General features: G+C 35.0%; 1 protein-coding gene across 23 annotated transcripts in view; it reads left to right on the forward strand.

Moving 5' to 3' along the window:
- The window catches only part of CNTLN (centlein), a 396,518-nt gene that overhangs the window by 53,265 nt on the left and 322,313 nt on the right, over positions 1-20,940 (forward strand). The gene's annotated exons all lie outside the window — the stretch shown is intronic.

Below are 20,940 nucleotides of genomic sequence, written 5' to 3' on the forward strand. Positions count from 1 at the left end.
GGACTAGAACCTGGTGTGCCGGCGCCGCAAGGCGGAGGATTAGCCTAGTGAGCCGCGGCGCCAGCCTCTCTCCATGTTTTTGAAACTATCTTCTAGGGCCGGCGCCGCGGCGGCCATTGGAGGGTGAACCAACGGCAAAAGGAAGACCTTTCTCTCTGTCTCTCTCTCTCTCACTATCCACTCTGCCTGTCAAAAAATAAAATAAAAAACAAAACAAAACAAAACAAAAAACCTATCTTCTAGATTGGAGCAGTAAACTCCCTCCCTGTGCATCCATCTTAATCCAATCTCTTAAAGTTTTATATGTTTATGTTTTGTATTTAATTCTGACTCGTTTTGATTTAATTTTTGTAAAACGAGAAATTTAGGAGGTTAAGGTTCTTTTTTTGTCTGTGGATGTCCAATTTCCTAGCACAGTTCGTTAGAAATCCTGCCTCCATTCCCTGAATTATTTTATGCACCTTTTTCTAAAATCATTGGGTGCGTTTGCAGGAGTGTACTTCTTAGTTCTCTATTCTGTTCTGTTGAGCTATGTGTTTGTCTTTCTACCTGTCCACAGTATCTTGATTCTTGATTTATGTAGCAGTGTAATGCATTTTTTTAAATAAATGAGCCAACTTGTGAGTAGAATTTCCTTTTTGCAATTTTTTAAAAATTTTAAAATTTTTATTTTATTTTATTTTTTTGCAAGGAGTGGAAAGAGTGAATGAGCACAACCATCTACTACATTTCACTCATGAAATACCTATGTTGGCTGGGACTGTGTTGGTATTTTGGGTGTATCCAAAGGAGGGATCTGGGAATTCAGTCAAGTTCTCCCAAATGGATAGCAGGAATGTGATTACTTGAGCCATTATAGGTTGCTTCCCTGTGTTATGAAGTTGGAGTCAGGAGCCAGAGGCAAGTATTTAACCCAGGCACTCTGATAAACCATTGTAATACATATTTAAGGTGAGTGGAATGGTTTCCTCTGCCTTCTTTTCCTTTTCAAAAATGTTTTAGTGGGGCTGGTGCCATGGCTCACTTGGCTTATCTTCTGCCTGCCGTGCCAGCATCCCATATGGGCGCCGGGTTCTAGTCCTGGCTGCTTCTCTTCCAGTCCAGCTGTCCTGTTGCCTGGGAAGGCAGTGGAGGATGGCCCAAGTGCTTGGGCACCTGCACCCACGTGGGAGACCAGGAGGAAGCACCTGGCTCCTGGCTTCAGATCAGCACAGCGCTGGCCGTAGCCGCCATTTAGGGGGTGAACCAATGGAAGGAAGACCTTTCTCTCTCTCTCTCTCTCTCTCTCACTGTCTATCTGTCAAATAAATAAAAAAAAATGTTTTAGCTATTTTAATCCTATAGCTTTCCATATGAATTTTAGAATCTTATCTTTATTTTAAAATAATCTTACTCGAATAATTCAACTCGAATTCTGTTGAACCTAGGTATCAGTTTGGGGAAAATTAATGTTTTTACTATGATGACTCTACTAAACTCTGGACACAGTATGTTCCTCCTTTAATTTCAATCTTTGGGTTCTTTCATTAGCATTTTTTACTTGATAGTATAAAAATCCTGCCCATTTTTGAAAAAATTACATTCAACATATTTAAACATTTTTGTGTGTGATAGTGATACTGTTTTTAAAATTTTGATGTTCCTATGTGAATTACTATCTATACAATTATTTTTTGTGCATTTCTAAGATTTTTTATTTATATTTTATGGTTGTATTTTTCTACATAATCATGTCCTCTGCATATAAGTACAGTTTTATTACTTTTTAAAAATCTTACATTATTATACTATATCTTGGAGTACTTCATTAGTACTAATCTCACTTTATTCATTCTAAAGTGCTATGTTTAACAAAAGCTGTCAGAATGAATATCCTTCTTCGTGGAAAGCATTTGAGTCTTTGACTTGTGCATTCACTAAGGGCTGTCTTTCACTTTAAGGTACTTATTTCACTAACTGTATTTTTGGAGTAAATATCCTTTATCAAGTTGAGGAAGTTGTCCATTCCTGTATTTCTGAAAACTTTTGTCATGAATGGTTGTTGAATATTGTCATAAACTTTTATTGCACCTATTGATGTAACCATGAATTTTTCTTGTTTAGACCGTGGATGTGGTTAAACACATTGATTTATTTTGAACTATGGAAATAGCTTTTCATACCTTGAATATGTTTAAATTGGTAACAGTGTACAGTTCATTTTACATATTATCAAGTATCATCTGTTAATGTCTTGTTAAGGATTTTTTTTTACATCTGTAATTATGAGGGACATTGATGCGTATTTTATTTTTTACTGTCTTTAGTTTTGTTTTTGGAAATATGTATAGTTTTCTAACATGAATTGGTAAATTTTCCCTTCTTTTCTGTTTTCTGTAACAAATTATATGGAATTTGATGTTAATTCCTCTGTAAATGCTTGATAGAATATCCAGGGAAATCATAGAGTTCTTTGCTGGTAGTTTTCATAATATAAATACAATTTCCTTAACAGTTCAGCTGTCAAATTTGTCTCATATTGAGGCTGTGTGGTAATTTGTACATTTCAAGGAATTGGTTCATGTTACCTAAGTTACCAAATGTGTATGTGTAGAACTGTTCGTTGAATTCTCTTATTACTTTTGGTGTCTTCTGAATTTGTAGGCATAATCATATTTTATTCTTGATACCAGTGAGGGGTGTGTGTGTGTGTGTGTGTGTGTGTGTGTTTGACAGAGTGAGCACCTTGCTAGAGCTTCTACATGTATATTGAGTTTTCAAAACAGCTCTTTCTTTGATTCATTGATTTTCTCTATTTTTTTTTTTGCTGTTTCCATTTAATTGGTTTCCATTTATTATTATTTCCTTTATGGATCTACTTTGCTCTTTTTATTTTCTTGTGGTGAAAGCATGACTATTGATTTGAGATTTTCTCTCTTTTGTAATGTACATTTAATTTCATAAGTTTTACTCAGCTGATTTAGCTTTATCTCTCATATTTTGATTTGTGGTGTTTGACTTTTATTCACTTATATGTATTTTTAAGTTCCCTCTGAACTTCTTCTATGACCCAAGAAGTATGTAAAAGTGTGTTATGTAATTTCCAAGTAGTTGGAGACTTTCCATTTGCCTCTCATTTTTAGTTTGATTTCATATAGTCAGAGAATAAACTCTATGATTTAATTTCTTTTAAATTGTCAGCGTTTATTTGATTGCCCAAGATATGGATTATCTTAGTATAAATTTGTAGGATATGAAAAAAAGTCTATTTGCTGTTTAGTGGAATGTTTAATCAATATATGATGATTTATTGCCAATTTCTATCATTTTTGAGTTAGTGGTTTTGATTTTGCCAAAATATTTGCTGATTTATTGATTTATTAATCTTTTTAGTTCTGTCAGTTTTTTCTGGAAATATTTTAAATCTCTAAAGATTTTAGCATACACATTTAAGATCAGCAAAGTCTTTTTATTGGACTGATTTTTAAAAAAGATTTTTCTTTTATTCACTTGAAAGAGTTACAGAGAGAGAGAAAGAGAAAGAAAGAGAGATCGATTGATCTTCCATTTACAGATGTACTCCCCAAATGGCCTCAATGGCTAGGCTGAAGCCAGAAGCCACGAACTTCTTCCAGGTCTCCCATGTGGGTGCTGGGAGACACCTGGGCCATCTTCTGCTGCTTCCCCAGGAGAATTAGCAGAGAGCTGGATCAGAAGTGGAATAGCTGGGTCTTGAACTGGTGCCCAATTGGTATGCTGTCATCAAAGGTGGTGGCTTTACCCACTATAACACAATGCCAGCCCCTGCACTGATATTTTCATCACTAATATCAGCTATATATATAGTTTTATTTTTTGCTTTGAAGAAGTCTCTTTATTCTAGTGTTAATAATAAGTATTCTCCTTTCTTTTGAATATGTGTTAATGAGAGATCTTTTTCTTTTTCTTTTAAACTTACCTATACTACTATATTTGAAATTAGTTTCTTTTAGATACCATATTTTTAATGCAATCTTGTGATTTATGTTTTTCATTTTATTTTAGATTATTTACTTTCTATGTAATTATTAATATGTTAGCACTCAAATGTATATTTTTCTTTTTCATTTATTTTCTGTTTTCCTTCCTCATTTTATTTTTCCTATCTTCTGGTTTACAATTTAATCAAGTTTCAGAATTTCATTTTGGTTTATATATAATATTTCTGATTGTATCTATTTTTTGCTATAAGAATTATACTGTATATATGTAGCTTTTGACAGTCTTCCAATGTATACATACTACTATTTTAAGGGACATGTAGAAATCTTATTCTTCATGTTCCTTACCTTAACTCCCCAATTTATAACATGATTATCATAAATATTTTTTCTAAATACATTTAGAAACACAAAAGATTTTTCTTATGCTTATGCTTCAACCATCAAACATAATTTAGGAAACTGTAAGAAGACAATGGATCTTTTATGTACCCAAATTTTTGCTTTTTTCTTTCACCTTTTGTGATGTTCCAGGATCTCTTCTTATGTTTTCTTCTTAGAAAACTTATTTAAGCCATTCTTTTATGATTAGTCTCTTGAGAACAAATTAGTTTTCCTTTACTTAAGGATGTCCTGACTTATGTCTCATTCCTGAGAAATATTTCACTGGATATTGAATTTTTATAATTCTTTTCTTTTAGTACATATAAAATGTGTCTATACTTTCTTGCTAACATGGTTTCAATGAGAAACTTGCTGTCATATAAATAATTATTTCTTGCAAGTGTGGGAGACTTTTTTTCTGCTAAAAGCCATTTGCATATTGATAACATTATTTGGAGGCCATACAAAATTACCAACTTAAAAATTATTCTGGTGTAGATGTATTGAATTTTGAGTCCCACCTGTGGCTGCCTTGGCAAGGCCAGATTGCATAATTTTGTGGGCTTTAGACCGTGTGTGGGCCAGAGTTTCCCACACCTGCATAAAGGTAAGGCAGCATTTTGCTATTTTGGCTTTCAAGATTTTTTTCTTTGCCCTTAGAGTTCAGAAGTTTTGCTTTTACATGTCTTGGTTTAGATTTATTTGAATGTATCCTATTTGGATTTGTTCAGCCTTTTGAACCTGTACATTTATGTCCTTTGCCATATCTGATAACTGAGGCACTGTTTTTCTTGTATACTTATTTTCCTCTGCTTTCCTTTTTTCTCCTCTCAGTCCGGAAGTGACATAAATGTTAGATCCTTTACAAGTTCCAGAATCAGTGCTAATTTCGTTTAAGTCTATTTTCTCTGTTGTTGTTCAGACTGGGTAATTTCAGTTGTTCTCTCGTCCCTTTCACTGTATCCTTTATCAGATCTTGAACCCACCTATTGAGTTATTTTGGGTTTTGTACTTTTCACTTATAAAATTTCCATTTGGCTTTTCTTTTGTCATCTCTTTCTTTGTTGAGAATATCTATTTCTTTGCCAAGCTGTCCAATTTATTTCTTGTATATGCATACCTACTGTTTGAAACATTTTTATGATGGTTGCTGCTAAATTATAGTTAAGTAATTCTAATATCTCTGTCATCTTGGCATCAACATCTGTTGATTGTTTTATTTTTAATTCAGTTTGAAATATTCTAGGTTTGGGGTGTTAGGAATAATTTTTTTTTATCAGATCCTGTTTTCATTTTTATGTCATGGTTTCGGCATCTTATTTAAACCTTCTTTTTAGGTAGCTGTTATTCATGGATGGGCATGAGCATTCTTCTCTTCTGTTAGGCCTCACTAATACCACTTTGCCCAGGATGAGCAAGAATGTCTGCCTACTCTTCTCTATGTAGCTTCTGCTGATGCTGTAGGGAGGAAGGGAGCTTTGAAACTGCTGGGCAGTTGTGAAACTTCTGTTTCCACCAGTATCCTGTGATACTGCTCCAGTGGAGAACAGTGGACAGGAGAGTGGAGAGTCTCTTTACAGTCCCGTGGGTATATAAAAGGCTCCCCACTTGTCTCTCTGAAACTATCCTTGCAGCAGTTAGGGAGGTTTGAGAGCCTCCTTAACGCCTTGCAAGAATTGAGGACTCAGCTCCCTACTTGAGTTTGCTGGTGTGGGTGGTGATATATATAGATATAGGTGTTTATATAATTTTTCCTGTGCTGTTTGGCTGGAGTAGAGTGATTAATGTCTAAAACTGTTTTGTCTGACTAGGCTACCTTTCCCCTTTCCTCTGTTCCTTTAACTAAAGAGAGGAGGCTTTTGCCTCTTTGTGTTTGCTGATATTTCTAGGTTCCTAACTTTTCCTGCTCCATGATTGTGGTAGAGATATATATGAGGGAAAAAGAAAACCCAAGAAATTCCCTGGTGTGTTGTTTCTAGGGTCTCAAGATCCTAGCCAGCATGCCCCCCCCCTTTATCTCTCAGAGTTCTCTTATGTTTGTTCTATATATAATATTTAGGGTTTTTCAGTTTTGTAGAAATAGAGAAAATGCTTGGATTCCATTTTCCTGGGAGTGGAACATGGTCATGCTTTATTTGCAGAGTGATTAGACATTGTTAGAGCCCCCTATTCTTAATAGTATTTTACAAGATTGACTAGTGAAGGTTTTGCCCTAGAAGGAAGAAAGTAAGTACCTGGGCTTTGTGTTATCCATGCCGCAACATCCTGTTTGTTGTTCACAGTTCTTCCCATCAAGTACTGAATTAAAACTTTGTTTTAGGTAGTCAATTGTGAGGATTTTTTATAGGAGAGAAAATTTATTTGCCGTACCTATTCTACAGCTTTCATCAGTATATGTGAACTGTGGTAATTTGGATTGTAATGAGAGGATCCCAACTGGGATAGGTTCTGTTGTCCATAAATTGATGCAGTGCCTCATGATTGTTGTTACTAGAGGGTCCGTATCTGTGGAGATTCCTGTTTGTATCTATAAATGGATAGTTGTGTGCCCAGAATCTGTATTTACTATTGATCCTAGCAATTATGTGTGAATTTTGAGGTTTTGTCACTCGGAATTGTCATTTACTTACTTTTTTTGTGTGGGAGGGAGATAAATATGTAATTAGTAAACAAATAAAAACATTTAGAAGCCCTCTGTAAATTTAAATCATTGTACTTATGAATGGGACATATGTTTTTGTTTTATGTAGAGTTATCACAGAATAATCCTAATTCTCTTAACAAATTTATTATTTTATAAGGTCCTTAAGGAGAATATAAACCTGGAAGAAAGGGATGACCACAAAAATGTATTGAGTAGGATTATAGAGTTTTAGTATCATAAAACTTTTTTTAGTTTCCTATTTTTAAAAAATGTAAGAAAAGATATGTAAATGCTTAAATAAAATCTCAGGCAATGAAAATGCAATTATGGTAACTTTACAGTGTTTACAGGAGACACTAAAAATGGTCTTTGGCTATTCAGTAACATTGATAAAGGCTTACCCATTCTTACAATGCCTTTGGTTAATTTTCATGTTATAATCAAAACTAAGTGTTTCAAAGGAGAATGAACTAGATATTATATATAAACAATGCTGAGATCAATAGTATTTAAAATAGTTGGGAAGTAAACTAAACATGAAATACACTTCTGCATCCACTTATTTGAAAATACCTGGAGGCCTTTTCTTATCCCTAAGGCATTCCTTATTTGCATAGCAAAGATAATATTATTTATATTTTCCTTTAATATTCAGATATGGTTATATTCAGCCGATAAGAAATGTACCTAACTCTGAAAGCTAGTATCTAATTTTGTGATTAAGAACCAGTCAAGTGTAAAGTAAGTAACTTTGGAAAAATAGTGAACTTTTTTATAGTTTCACATTGAGGTCATGAGATAATCTGGTTTGTGATAGCACATGAGAGGCAGCAAATGAGCCCAAATGCTTGTTTTACCCTTCGGTTTAAATATCTTTCTACAGACATTAACTTTGACTACTTTTGATAGTTTATGAAATCTTATTAAAGTATATCAATGATTTCACCTACAAAATTACTCAGAATCTTAGATAAATTTTATTGTTTATATTTTAAGAATATAAAATTCTTACAATTATATAATTTTAATTTTCATATCATTATGTAAACATGGATATTTATTATAATAGGTACCACGTTTTATAATACCACTTCAACAAATTTAGAACATTTTCATTTTAATAGTTAAAATACGGAAGCGGTTTTATTTTATTTTTTAAAATATTTATTTATTTATTTGGAAGGCAGAGTTATGGAGAGGCAGAGGCAGAGAGAGAGAGAGAGAGAGAGAGGTGGTTATTCTGCTAGTTCACTCCCCAGATGGCTGCTATGGCCAGAGCTGTGCTGATGAGAAGCCAGGAGACTCTTCTGGGTCTCCCACATGGCTGCAGGGGCCCAAGGACTTGGGCCATCTTTTACTGCTTTCCCAGGCCACAGCAGAGAGCTGGATTGGACGAGGAGCAGCCAGGACTTGAACCAGCACCCATATGGGGTGCCAGCACTGCAGGCCTTACCTGCTATGCACAGTGCCGGCCCCAGCAGTTTAATTTTAAAATATAATATTTACAATAACTGTTGATTTAAAAATTTGACTTTATGTATAGTAAGTTCCTTACAAAAGTTAAAACTAATGTATGCAAGAAATACAAAAAAAAAAAAAAAGAAATCAGATACTCTTGCACTGGTGAATGTGAATAGATGTCAGATATATTTTTTTTTTAGAACTGTAAATTGTATTGCATGAGAAGTTAAGTATTATTGCTATGATCATACCTACAGATGCTATTGCCATTTTTGATTGGCTTTTTTAGGGTCCAGTGCACCCATTTCAGCAGAATTCCTACTACCATAGTTGGCAATGTAAGATTAATCCATAAAAATAAAAGTAATACACAATAATCATACTTAAGCCCCTTCAAAATAAGCATGACTGTATTCAAAATTTTGTAGAAGATTTCTTGTAGAAAGTTTGAAATGTCAAAATACCCATAATTAATTATTTTTTGAAGAATTGTAGGTTTGAATAAAATATTGTAAAAGCAAATCTGGTATTAAAACCAAACGTACAATATATCTATTGAGTGTATTCTCTAGTTAAAAGTGACAGTTTTATGAAAATTCTGGCCAAATAAATTATGTTTACATGGTCTTGGAATAATAGAATGTTCTAGCCAAATATTCCTTTACTGGTTATCCTTAAAGTAAACCATTATGAATGTTGACATTTTAGTGGAATTTTCTGTTGAAACCTGTCTTCTGGTAAAAGTTCAACCATATTTACTGTTTGTACTCCTAGGTGACGTATGTACTCTTTAATTTTCCAAGGAGGGTATCCATTATTTTTTCCAGTGTTTAGTATGCCTAGGACATAAGTTAGTCAAAGGGAAATGAAATATGAATTAACTTCTGATACTTGTTTCACTATTGTGTTAGAAACTGGAAGGCTATAAACTAAACATGATTTTAACCTTTAAAGGGGTTTCTTAAACAGTAATAAATTCCTAACTATCATGTTGTCACACCATTGTTTCTAGAATACATTGCTATTTGCAATGGTAAATGGCACTGCCTTTTAATTATCATTTGGTTCAGATCTTCATATGAAAATTACTTTTAAATTTGTGCTGAATATTTTTATTCTTTCAGTTTACATTTCCTCTTTAATATCACTTGGTTTTTTGGATTTGGTTCAGATGTGGATGATGTATATAATCAAATCTAAGGATTTCCTAGAGTAGTAAGATTTTTTAGAGATCAAATGGGGGAGATACAAAGCACCAAGGAAGTTCTTTTCTATGCCTTGCTTGTTTCTCTATGCCAGAAAGGCTTTTCTTCCAATTCTTTGCTTTTTGAAATACTTTGCTTTTTTAGTACTCAGAATAGTTGGTACTTCTTTAAGCCTCTCAATTAAGGATAATTACTTTCATCTTGGACCCTGTTTATAATTGTTAACAAGATTTTCCACAGTCTTTCATGTGCATGTACCCGCTGAGTAGACTATAAACTTCTTGAGACTAATCTCCATAAATAGTCTATAGTTGGCCATTCCTAATAGATAGAGTATATTTAGTACTTTTGTAGAGAAGTACCATCAACTCATTTCTTTAGAAATTGGGTAGTTGTTGTATTAACAGAATCTTCTACCAACAGAGTAGGATATGTGTTGGTAGGCATTAGAAAGTACTGGAAGTGTACGGTGTAATTAATTTTGGTTTTCTTGATTGGGGACATTTGTTAACTCTAAAGTTATCAATGTGCTGTTCAAAAATATTGAATGAATATCTGTTTCAGTTTGAATTAGAAATTCTTGCTGGACTACCTTGCCGTGTATGACTTAGTAGAAGATGTTCCCTTCTCTAATTCAGAGTTGCAGATGTTACTGACTTTTTTCCTTGTTGTTGTGGTTCGTGGCTTATAGCATTTAGCTGTCAATTATGGATATATTTGGGTTTTATTACCATTTTTAAGACACACAAGGTACACATTAATTTTGATACTTTCTGAAATGTGTGAAAATATAATTTGATTAAATGTGGATAGTTCTGATGGGTTCTTTTTTACACATGTATAATATAAATATTATATATATCTATATAAGAATCACCTGTTCCTGAGGTTGTAATTATGAAATGTATGACACTTGTAACTGTGAAGCTGTTTAGTTCTGCGTACATTCCTATGGACTTACTTCTAAGGGTACAGTTTAAAAATTTTCCATGGGACGCCAAATCCCCATAAGCAGGGCAGTGGATGGGGATAAGCATTTTAAGTGTTAAAGTGATCATATGGATAGGATTGTTAAAGTGATCATACAAATAGGATTAAGCATCTGGTGATAATAATAGATAGATTAAAGCCAGGAGCCAGAAGCTTCTTCCACGTCTCCTACCTGGGTGCAGGATCAAAAACTTGGGCCATTTTCCGCTGCTCCCTGAGGCGCATTAGCAGGGAGCTGGATTGGAAGTGGAAGATCTAGGACTCAAACCTATATGTCCATATAGGATGCTGACATCATATGCAGCAGCTTTATCTGCTATTCCACAATTCTGTCCCCTTAGTGAAAACTTTTGTAATAGCTGGCAAAAGTTTCCCCCAGTAGTTTGTGTGTGTGTGTGTGTGTGTGTGTGTGTGTTTGCAAATAGGAAATTTTTTGTTTTTATTCTGTAAAAAAGGATTCACATTTCTGTATCTTGGTAATATACCAATAGCATTTTCATTATATATCCTTTCTTTGAAAATTTTGCTTTTCAATACCTGATTAGTATTCTACTTTATAAATTTAACATAATTTTTAAAATCTTATTTTATGCTTTGAAAGTTATTTTCCAATTTTATAGTGTTAGAAATATTGGTATGATGAATTTAAAACATAAACCTTAGAAATCTTGGGTCATGTTGGAGCTTTAAAATAACTTTTTTTCCCCTAAAGGTATATTTATGTATTTGAAAGGCAGAGTTATGGAGCAGTGGGTGGGGGGAGATAGAGAGAGATCCTCTGTCTGGTGGTCACTCCAAAAATGGCTGCAATGGCCAGAGCCTGGGCTAGTCTGAAGCCAGGAGCCAGGAGCTTCGTCCAGGTCTCCCACATTCGTGCAGGTGCTCAAGCACTTGGGCTGTGTGCTGTTTTCCAAGGTGCATTAGGAGGTAGCTGGAATGGAAAGTGGAGCAGCTGGGAGTCCAACTAGCACCCTGCATCACAGGCAATGGCTTATTCACTACGCCATAGTGCTGGCCCCTAAATTAACTTTCATAGTACATAGTTAGCTGTAGTTTATAAGAATGCTAATTTCATGACATCCTCTCTAGCTTTGAGTGGTTTTTGTTCTGAGATATTTTAGGTATGGAAAAATATATAAAGAACAACTTAATGGATATTCATATGCTTTCTGTTTTTGCTTAAGAATATTATATATATATGTGTATATATATAGTAGTTTCATTCACATTGTTTTACAGTCCATATTTTATCTGTCCAAGCCTTTATATATGAAGAACACAAAAAGAACCGTACTCAACAAAGTGTAATGTCAACTTTAAATAAAGACCTTGGTACATTTTTTAAAATGAATGTCTAAATAATGTTTGTCAGAGGGGGAAAAGGTATGGAGAAAATTATCACATGTTTAGATTTATTATTTGTGTTTATATGCAAAATTCTGAAGGTTACTCCAATTCTATCTTAGGAAACATATTATGAAGCATGTTGATATTAAAACAAAGATAATTAATTTTTTAAAACTATAACTGTTATACTTAAAATGAAAAAGTCTGTAGATTCTAGAATAGCCCACAGTGTCATTTGTCTTTACATTCTTTTTGAGTGACTTTGATTCGTGAGAATTACTCAAGGTCCAGATTGTCAGTTGTTTAGCAAATAATTTAGCTATGCTTTGAATAATTTCTGTTTCTATAGTTTTGAGTTTGGCATTTTCTACTGCATTATTTAACCTGACATTAATCCTATCTAATATATTTTTCATTCACATGCTATTTTTTCACAATAGTAGTTCCATTGGTTTTACTTAAACTTTAGTTTCTCTTCATTATGTTAATGCTTTTATTTAAATTCTCAAACATATCTTTATTATTTACAATAGCTCTTTCAAGGTCCTTGAATCCTCTGATTCCATTATCTGAAGCATTTTTTTACCAGAGTATGGATCATGTTTATATTTCTTTGCATGCTTGATAATTTTGGATTAGATGCTAGACACCATGCACTTGAACTTGTTGATTTTTATTGTATTGCTTTAAAGGGTGTTACAATTTGTTCTTGCTTGTGGGTAGACTACCTGTGTATCAGTTTGATCTTTTGATGCTTAGTTTTAAGCCTCATTAGGGTACATCTAGGGAAACATTTTTTCTGTCTAGGATGCATTTAATTCCACTACTAACGCATGGCCCTTTCAGAGACTCAGGCCCTGGGTACTGTGAACTCTTTCCAGTGCAACTAATGGAAGCATGAACTCTGCAGCATTCTGTGACCTCTAGGAACTGTTCAGTCTACTGTTTTATAATAGCTCTTTCTTTTGCCTTTTCTACTTTTCTCCCAGGCATAGATTGATAAATACTTGAACAAAGAGGAGCTCTTTGGAGATCTTTTCAGCTCTGTCCTGATGCTTCATCCTCTAGGACTTGGCCCTACAAGTTCTAGCTGCCATGACTTACTGAATTTGTATGTGTCTACTCAACTTGATGAGAACCCAAGTTCTGTTTGGTTATTCTCTTTGTTCATTGTGGGTTGGAAACAGCTCTGTGAAGCAGCAGAGGCAATCATACAGCTAACTTACTTGATTCATTTCCTTTCTTCAGGGATTGTAGTCATATTTTATCTGTTACCTTAGTGTCTGAAAATGTTTTATATATTTTGTAGTTTTTAAGTTAAGGCAGCAGGGTGAATCTGGTCTCTGTTATTCCTTTATGGCATTAAGTGAAAGTTTACTCAGCATTATATGCTAAGAAATGATCCAGAATTTTCAGATAATTTGTTTTTTATTTATTTGAAAGAGAGCGAGAGAGAGCAAGAGAACAAGAGCGAGAGCGAGAGCGAGAGAGAGAGAAATCTCCCATATACTGGTTCACTCTGCAAATGCCTGCAACAGCCCTGGCTGGGTCACTCTGAGGCCAGGGAGTCAGAAACTCAATCCAGGTCTGCCACGGGGGTGGCAGGTACCCAAGTAATTGTACCATCACCTGCTGCCTCCCAAGGTACATATTAGCAAGAAGCTGGATCGGAATTGGGAACGGAACTAAGACTTGAACCCAGGTACTCCACTGTGGGATTAAGGCAACCCCGGTGGCATCTTAACTGCTGTACCAAACACCTTTCCCTCAGATAATTTAATATATAAAGTATATTGTGAACAGATGGTACTGAATACTATGCCAATAATTTTTTTTTATCTTGTGAGTTTTATCTTTATTCACATGGCAATTACTCATTTTCATTCAAGTACCAGGTATCAAAAATTCACCAGATTTGTTGTTATTTTTAGAGTTTCAAGTAGCCTTTTCACAGTGAAGTTCATTGACTGATATGGGTAATGATGCTTATACCTGGAAATTTTTGCTGGCTAAAAATTCATGCCAAATCTCTAACCTTAGCAGTGTGTGACTGATTTTTTTTCACCACTTGAGGCATATTCTCATGCCTATTCAATATTAGGCTTGAAGAGGAAGGTATGGATTTGGTAAAATGCTGAGTGCATTGTACGTAGAGATTAAAGTTGAGTAAGAATGAGTGGAGTTGTAATTACAGCAATTAAGAACTACCAGGGAGTTGAGAGATTTTTTAGTAAAGATCTCTATTACTGTAAATGTTGCAATTAATAACTATCACACATTATAATTCTTAGTCATTAAATAATACCTTACTTTCATTATAGATTAACTCAGGCATTCCCAAATGTTCTCAGTTCATGATGCTTTTAGCATCTCAGTAATTTTTTATGCACTCCAAGGCAAAGAGAAATACCTAACAGTTTCATTAAGTATTATGTCTTAACATTGTAGTTGGCATTTAAAATATAGGCACAAATTAAAAGAAAAATACTTTTTAATTCTTCAATAATCATTATTATTTGCTGATAGGATTGTGAGCCTATTGGATACTGGACAGCTTTTCAAACCTTGGAATCAGATTGGCCACTGCCACCCTTATTTCTTTTTTCATATAGCTTTTTTTAAAGTTTTACTTATTTATTATTTGAAATGCAGAGTAATAGAGAGGCAGAGGTGGGTGGTGGGGAGAGAGAGAGACATTTCCCATCCGTTGGTTCACTCCCCTAATGGCTACAACGGCTGGAGCTGGGCCGATCCCAAACCGTCTTCTTCTGGGTCTCCCACGCAGGTGCAGAGGCCCAAGCACTTGGGCCATCTGCTGTTGCTTTCCCAGCCCATAGCAGAGATCTGGATCGGAAGTAGAGCATCCAGGACTCGAACCGGTGCCCATATGGGATGCCATTACTGCAGACGGTGGCTTTACCAGCTATACCACAGTGCTGGCCCCTCATACTGCTTTTTGACCTCTACTTTTTATGACATCAATTGTTAAAAACCTAGCATCATAAAGATATGATGTCATGAATCACTGAAATATGAACATGAAACCACAAACTTCCTCTAACTAGTGGTCTGTGCAGTATGTAACAGAGGTCAACTGTTGTTCTGTTTCCCCAAAACATTAAAAATACTCCTTAGGGCCTTTTGGTGTTTTTTTGTATCAACCTCAAGAACCTTGGCACACATTCTCAATAACGTGGGGATAGCTAATTCTGATCTAATGTTCCTCACTGGCATTCTGGTATGATTAATGTCTCAATTTATCTGTTTGAAAATAGAGAATTCTTTGTGATCAGTGGAATTTCTTAAAAAACTGAATGAATAATAGTAAACTAAGGGAATAAAATATGATATTTTTCTTGATGGGAAAGTGCTTATAGCAGAGGCCTAATAGAGAAGTTATTGAATACATTTGTTTTATACAGTATGTTTACCGATAATATACAATACAAAGAGAAATGAGTGAGTTAAATATTGGAACATGATAGTAAATGTGATATAGAGAAGAAGGAAGATATTACTATGCAAGATAGTACGAATAAACAGAAAAGAAAAAACTATGCTGTTACTGGTTTTTGTGGAATCGATTGTCTTATAATGTACTAAGGACGTTATGATTGATGCTTAAAGATATCTGCCTATTGAACTGTACTAAACTGTACTGTGATACATAATAATTTTTTAGAATGACATGTTTTATAAGGACGTATATTCTGAACCTTGTGAAAAATGCTATTCTTGTGTAATATTATAAGGATACATTTATAATTCCATATGTTCACAGTTTAATATGTCCTAGAACAACCATAATGTTTATAGTTCATATTTATATTATATACAGTACATATGCTTTTCATATGTTGACTGAATTCTCAACAGTAGTCCCATGAGATCGATCCTATTTTTTTGTTTGTTTGTTTTATATAGGATGGAACTGAGGCATGGAAAGGTTAAGTAATTTGTCCAAGCTTACAGAGCTAATGAATGGTGGAGTCAGAATCTGAAATTTGGCGGTATAGTTCCAGAGCCAATGTTTTGAACCACTACCTAAGGGAGGTACCACTACCTAAGGAGTGAGCTTTCACCTGAGTGGTAGCACAGAAAACACTTGTCAGGAAAAGAGAAGAAAAGTGAGTGTGATCTAAATTTCTTTTAAGATCCTAAGCTCATTAAAATATTTTATTAGTAGATAGGGTCAACGAAAAGAAGCTATATAGAATACTTTGAATTTTAAAATAAAGAGTAGTACTTTACTTAGTAGTGTTTTATTCAATTTATGTTGTGATGAATTTAATATTAAAATTGGAATATGTTTCATAATAGGCTTAAGGGATTGGATTTTAGCAGGCAGATACTTGGAGCTCATCATGTTTTCAGGGTCATACTAATGATTAGATATGTGGACATAATCACTCTTAATCATATTAACCTTTAATATTACTGGAAATGAAAGCTATTTGGTTCAGTGAGACATCAGAATGACCTTTTCCTTGTATGGTCTGCTTCTTAATAAAGAGTGTTCTTTCATCCTTTTTTTGATGCATTGTCCTATCAGCGCAAAAGACCAAAGAGTGTAATTATTATATATGGTTTGATTGTCTTGAATCTTCTTAAACTTCTTTATGTTTTTAGGAAGCTTTAAGTTCAAGGCTAGATAGATTGTAATTTGCATACCTAAAGGTGTTTAACAAATGCTTTAATTCTAAGTTGTTTACTGAGTGCCTAATATGTGCTTAGCATTCTGCACATTGTTTGCAGGTAGAGAGAAGCAAGGGAAGCAAAAATTGTTAAAAGTTTTCCTGGTGGTGGTGCTGGCAGAAAAAATTCAGTCAGTGATTTAGAGAGGGCTTCTCTGACCTCCCTTATTTAATAAAGAAGTTCTTGGGGCCAGTGCTGTGACATAGTGGGTTAAGCTGCTGTTCATACTGCCAGCATCCCATATAGGTGCCTGTTTGAGTCTCTGTTGCTCCACTTCTGATCCAGCTTCCTGCTAAAATGCATTGGAAAGCAACAGAGGATGGACCAAGTGCTTGGACCCATGTACCCACTCAGGAGACTCAGATGAAGCTCTTGGTTCCTGGCTTTTTAATCTGGCCTCAGCCTTGGCCATTGCAGCCATTTGTGGAGTGAACCAGCAGATGAAAGATCTCTCTTATCTCTTTCTCTCTCTCTCTCTTACTCCTCCTCCTCTCTCTCTCTCTCTCTCTGGCTTTCAAATAAATAAGTCTTAAAAAAATTTCTTTTCCCTACGCTCTATTTCAGTACTCAGTTTGATGTACTCGTTCAATTAAAAGACTTTTTTCCAGTGATTAAAATTTTGGTTGTTATGTAAAAGAATCTTATACTTTTATGTAAAGCCAGAATTTCATGACATTTAAATAAGATTATAATTTTCTTTAAAGAATTGCAAAAACTTAACACAGGTAATGATGGTTAGGAGAATAGACTTAAACTCTTATATAGATTGGAGTTTAAAACCTTTTTTAATGTGGCTTCCTTACACTGAAGTCAAGAGACTTCAGTTTCTACGTTTTTTAAAATGATTTTAAAAAAGCTTTTTTTAAAGGATTAGAAAAAGTGTACATAAAATGTTTACTTCAAAGCTTGTTGAGTAATAGGTACTAAAAATTATAATGATACTTTAAAAGTTCTCAAGTTATCAGAACTTTGATCAGAGGATGTGTGAGGAACAGTGTATTTAATTTTAAGCGTTGAAGACTTACAGAAAAGAAAGATTTATTTAGCTGAATATTTCCTTCACAGAATTGTGAATTCATTTAAGATGTTCTTGTGCTATGAGTCACCTATGACCTATAAGATTATAATTTACCAAGGTTTAGAAAGCAATTGAGGTTATCCGTGTTTTTGAAAGTTTCATAGACAATGCTGACTTCACTTTACAGAAAATACTACAAATGAGAATATAAGCTAGAAAGATGAATGTTTTCCCATGTTTAGATATGAAAAAACACCAAGATCCAACACTATTAACAGTTTTAAAGGTTTTGAGGAAATTTGTACATCTTTCATTTTAACTTACTATTTAATTCTAATATCTAAAAAGAAATTACTTTTATTACTTTTTAAGATTTATGTACCTATTTTAAAGGCAGAGTGAGAGAGAGAGAAACAAAGAGAGAGATCTTCCATCTTGCTTGTTCACTCTCCAAGTGCCTGCAGCAGTCAAAGCTTTACCATGCCCAAGCTAGGAGCCTAGTGTTGAGATGGATTCATTCTGAGAGGAGGAGTGTGGTGGGGACAAGAGGCGCGGAGTCACCACACAGATCCCGGGGAGTGGGTGAAAGCAGGCCAGAGGCCAGCAGCCTGAAGACTCGTTTATTTCAGTTGGTACAGCAGCTTAAATAGCCAAGGCAGCCAATCCAGTCAAGGGGCGGTCTATACCCTAACCAATCACAGCCTGTTGCCATGTGGTTTCTAAAGCCATCCAATCACAGCCTGTTGCCAGGCAGGCTCTATTGCTAGGTGGGTTTCAAAGCCATTACTGAGTAACTGACAGTTGCTTGCCAGTGGCCATCTTGGCGTGGCCTTCTCATTCCACCACAGCCTAGAACTCTATTCGGGTCTCCAAAGTGTGTGGCAGGGGTTCATGCATTTGCGCCATCATGTGCTGCCCTCTATAGTCTGCATTGGTAGGAAGCTGAAGTTAGGAGCAAGAGCTGGGAATCAAACCTAGGCACGAAAGTATTGTTTTGAATTAATGCATGTACAGGATTTCATCATCTCATATTACAGTTTAGGTTCTTTCCCAGTTTGTTTGTGTTGAATCTTGAGAACAGTCAATATTTTCTTTATGATAGGCTTCTAAAGGTGTATCACAGCTTTTCTGGTGTTACATTGTTCTTTAATATTATATTTGATTTGCAATTTACTAATCCTAAATGTGTATTGCATTTTATTTGAAAACTCAAATTAAGAAATATTTATAAATATCTAACTGCATACATCAGGGTTAACCAATAATAATATTTTTTTATTTTATACATATTTAGGGGACTTTAGAAAGTTCTTGGAAAATGCATACTGTGAAAAAAGTATACATGACTTTAAAAAAATGTTTGTACCACACTAAACACCTTATAACTCCATTTTTCATGAATTTTTTTGGTGTTTTCTTGTATATATTTATAGTTTGGGGTAGAATTCTCAATACTTTTTTGTGTATTCCTATTTTTTTCTTCTTCTCCACCTCTTCTTCCTTCCCAGTTCCCTGCCCCTTCTCCACCACTTTCTTCCATTTCTTTTTCTTTGGTCTGGAAATGAAAACTTAATCCTGTAAATGGAAATTATAAGAGAAGAAAATAGGCAAGATGATTTTTATTCTTATTTGTTTATTTAGTATATACCTGCTGTATCTTTGAACTACTTGTATTTAAAGATATAACCTCATAGACAAGAGGTTATCATTCATTTATGTTTAAAGCTTAGATACTTAATAAGCATGCTTTTGCTATACAGTTATATTATATACTCTCACCTCTGGGAAGAACTCCCTCTTGGTCTATTCTACTCCTAAACACATGGGTTGCACAGCTGCTATATGGTTGTGCATTGTCCTATGTGTATTAAGCAAACACAGCCTGCAAAGGGGTTGCATTTTAGAGCATTGGTAGTAGCATGGCTGGTTGGAGACCCCAGAAGTGTAGCTGCCAGAATTCTGCCATCTGGCAGCAGTGTTGCTAGGCAGTTCTAACCAGGGCATAAATACATTTTTGCTGAGCACCTTTCCTGTTGCCACAGCCATGAATGCCTAGGCAGAGATATGCATAGGTGGTTATGGGAACTAACAGAAAGGTGTTTAATTAGAACCACTCTAGTGTTCAAGGTGAGATAACATACAATAAAGTATGAAGAAACATATTTGAACTTTTATGATATGATAGATGCAAGAAGCTTGAAAAATAGTCTTTTTTTTTTTTTTTTTTAATTTTTTTGCCAGGCAGAGTGGACAGTGAGAGAGAGAGACAGAGAGAAAGGTCTTCCTTTGCCGTTGGTTCACCCTCCAATGGCTGCCGCGGCCGGCGCACCGCGCTGATCCGATGGCAGGAGCCAGGAGCCAGGTGCTTTTCCTGGTCTCCCATGGGGTGCAGGGCCCAAGCACCTGGGCCATCCTCCACTGCACTCCCTGGCCACAGCAGAGGGCTGGCCTGGAAGAGGGGCAACCGGGACAGAATCCGGCGCCCCGACCGGGACTAGAACCCGGTGTGCCGGCGCCGCTAGGCGGAGGATTAGCCTAGTGAGCCGCGGCGCCGGCTGAAAAATAGTCTTTTAACTTTTATGAAGACCTTTAAATTGAAGAACTGTGGAATTATAGTGAAGCATAGTTATTTTAGAAATCAGCATCTCTATATATGGAAAGGGTAATACGGAAACAACTTTAGTTTTTACAGTGAAAATAATTGTGATTGTCTTTATTTGATGTAAGTTTATTTCTGATTTCATTAAAAATTCCCAAAACGTTGAACATAAGTCAACATTCCATGGAGAAGGAAGTATTATGCAGTTTGCATGTGTGCATATCTGCATATCGGAGCACAAAATATTGACATGATAATTGCAGTCAAGCCTGAATGAACAGTGGCCTGTGGGAATTCAGCTGGTGTTGTACCAACTGGATGGCTGCTCAGGACACAGTTTGAAATGCAAGGTGCAAGTTAGCACTTTATTCAGCACAGGCAGACATCATTTAAAAATCCTGAGGGGCAACCCTGGTGATGTGCAGATGTTAAAACAGTCTGTTCTGAAGTGCTGATATTTTTGAACAGTGTAAAAGATGGTGAGATTCTAGGTGAAAAATATTTGTATGATTATTAAAGAAATACATAAACTTTTCCAACTCTTTTATGAATGTTTTACATAATAAATTTTGAGTAAATGCAGAAATATCTGCATATGTAGTTAGAAGAAATATAGGAAATAGTCATTTATTTCTAAT

The sequence above is a fragment of the Oryctolagus cuniculus genome, chromosome 1, assembly GCF_964237555.1.
Source record: "Oryctolagus cuniculus chromosome 1, mOryCun1.1, whole genome shotgun sequence".
NCBI classification, from domain to species: Eukaryota; Metazoa; Chordata; class Mammalia; order Lagomorpha; family Leporidae; genus Oryctolagus; species Oryctolagus cuniculus.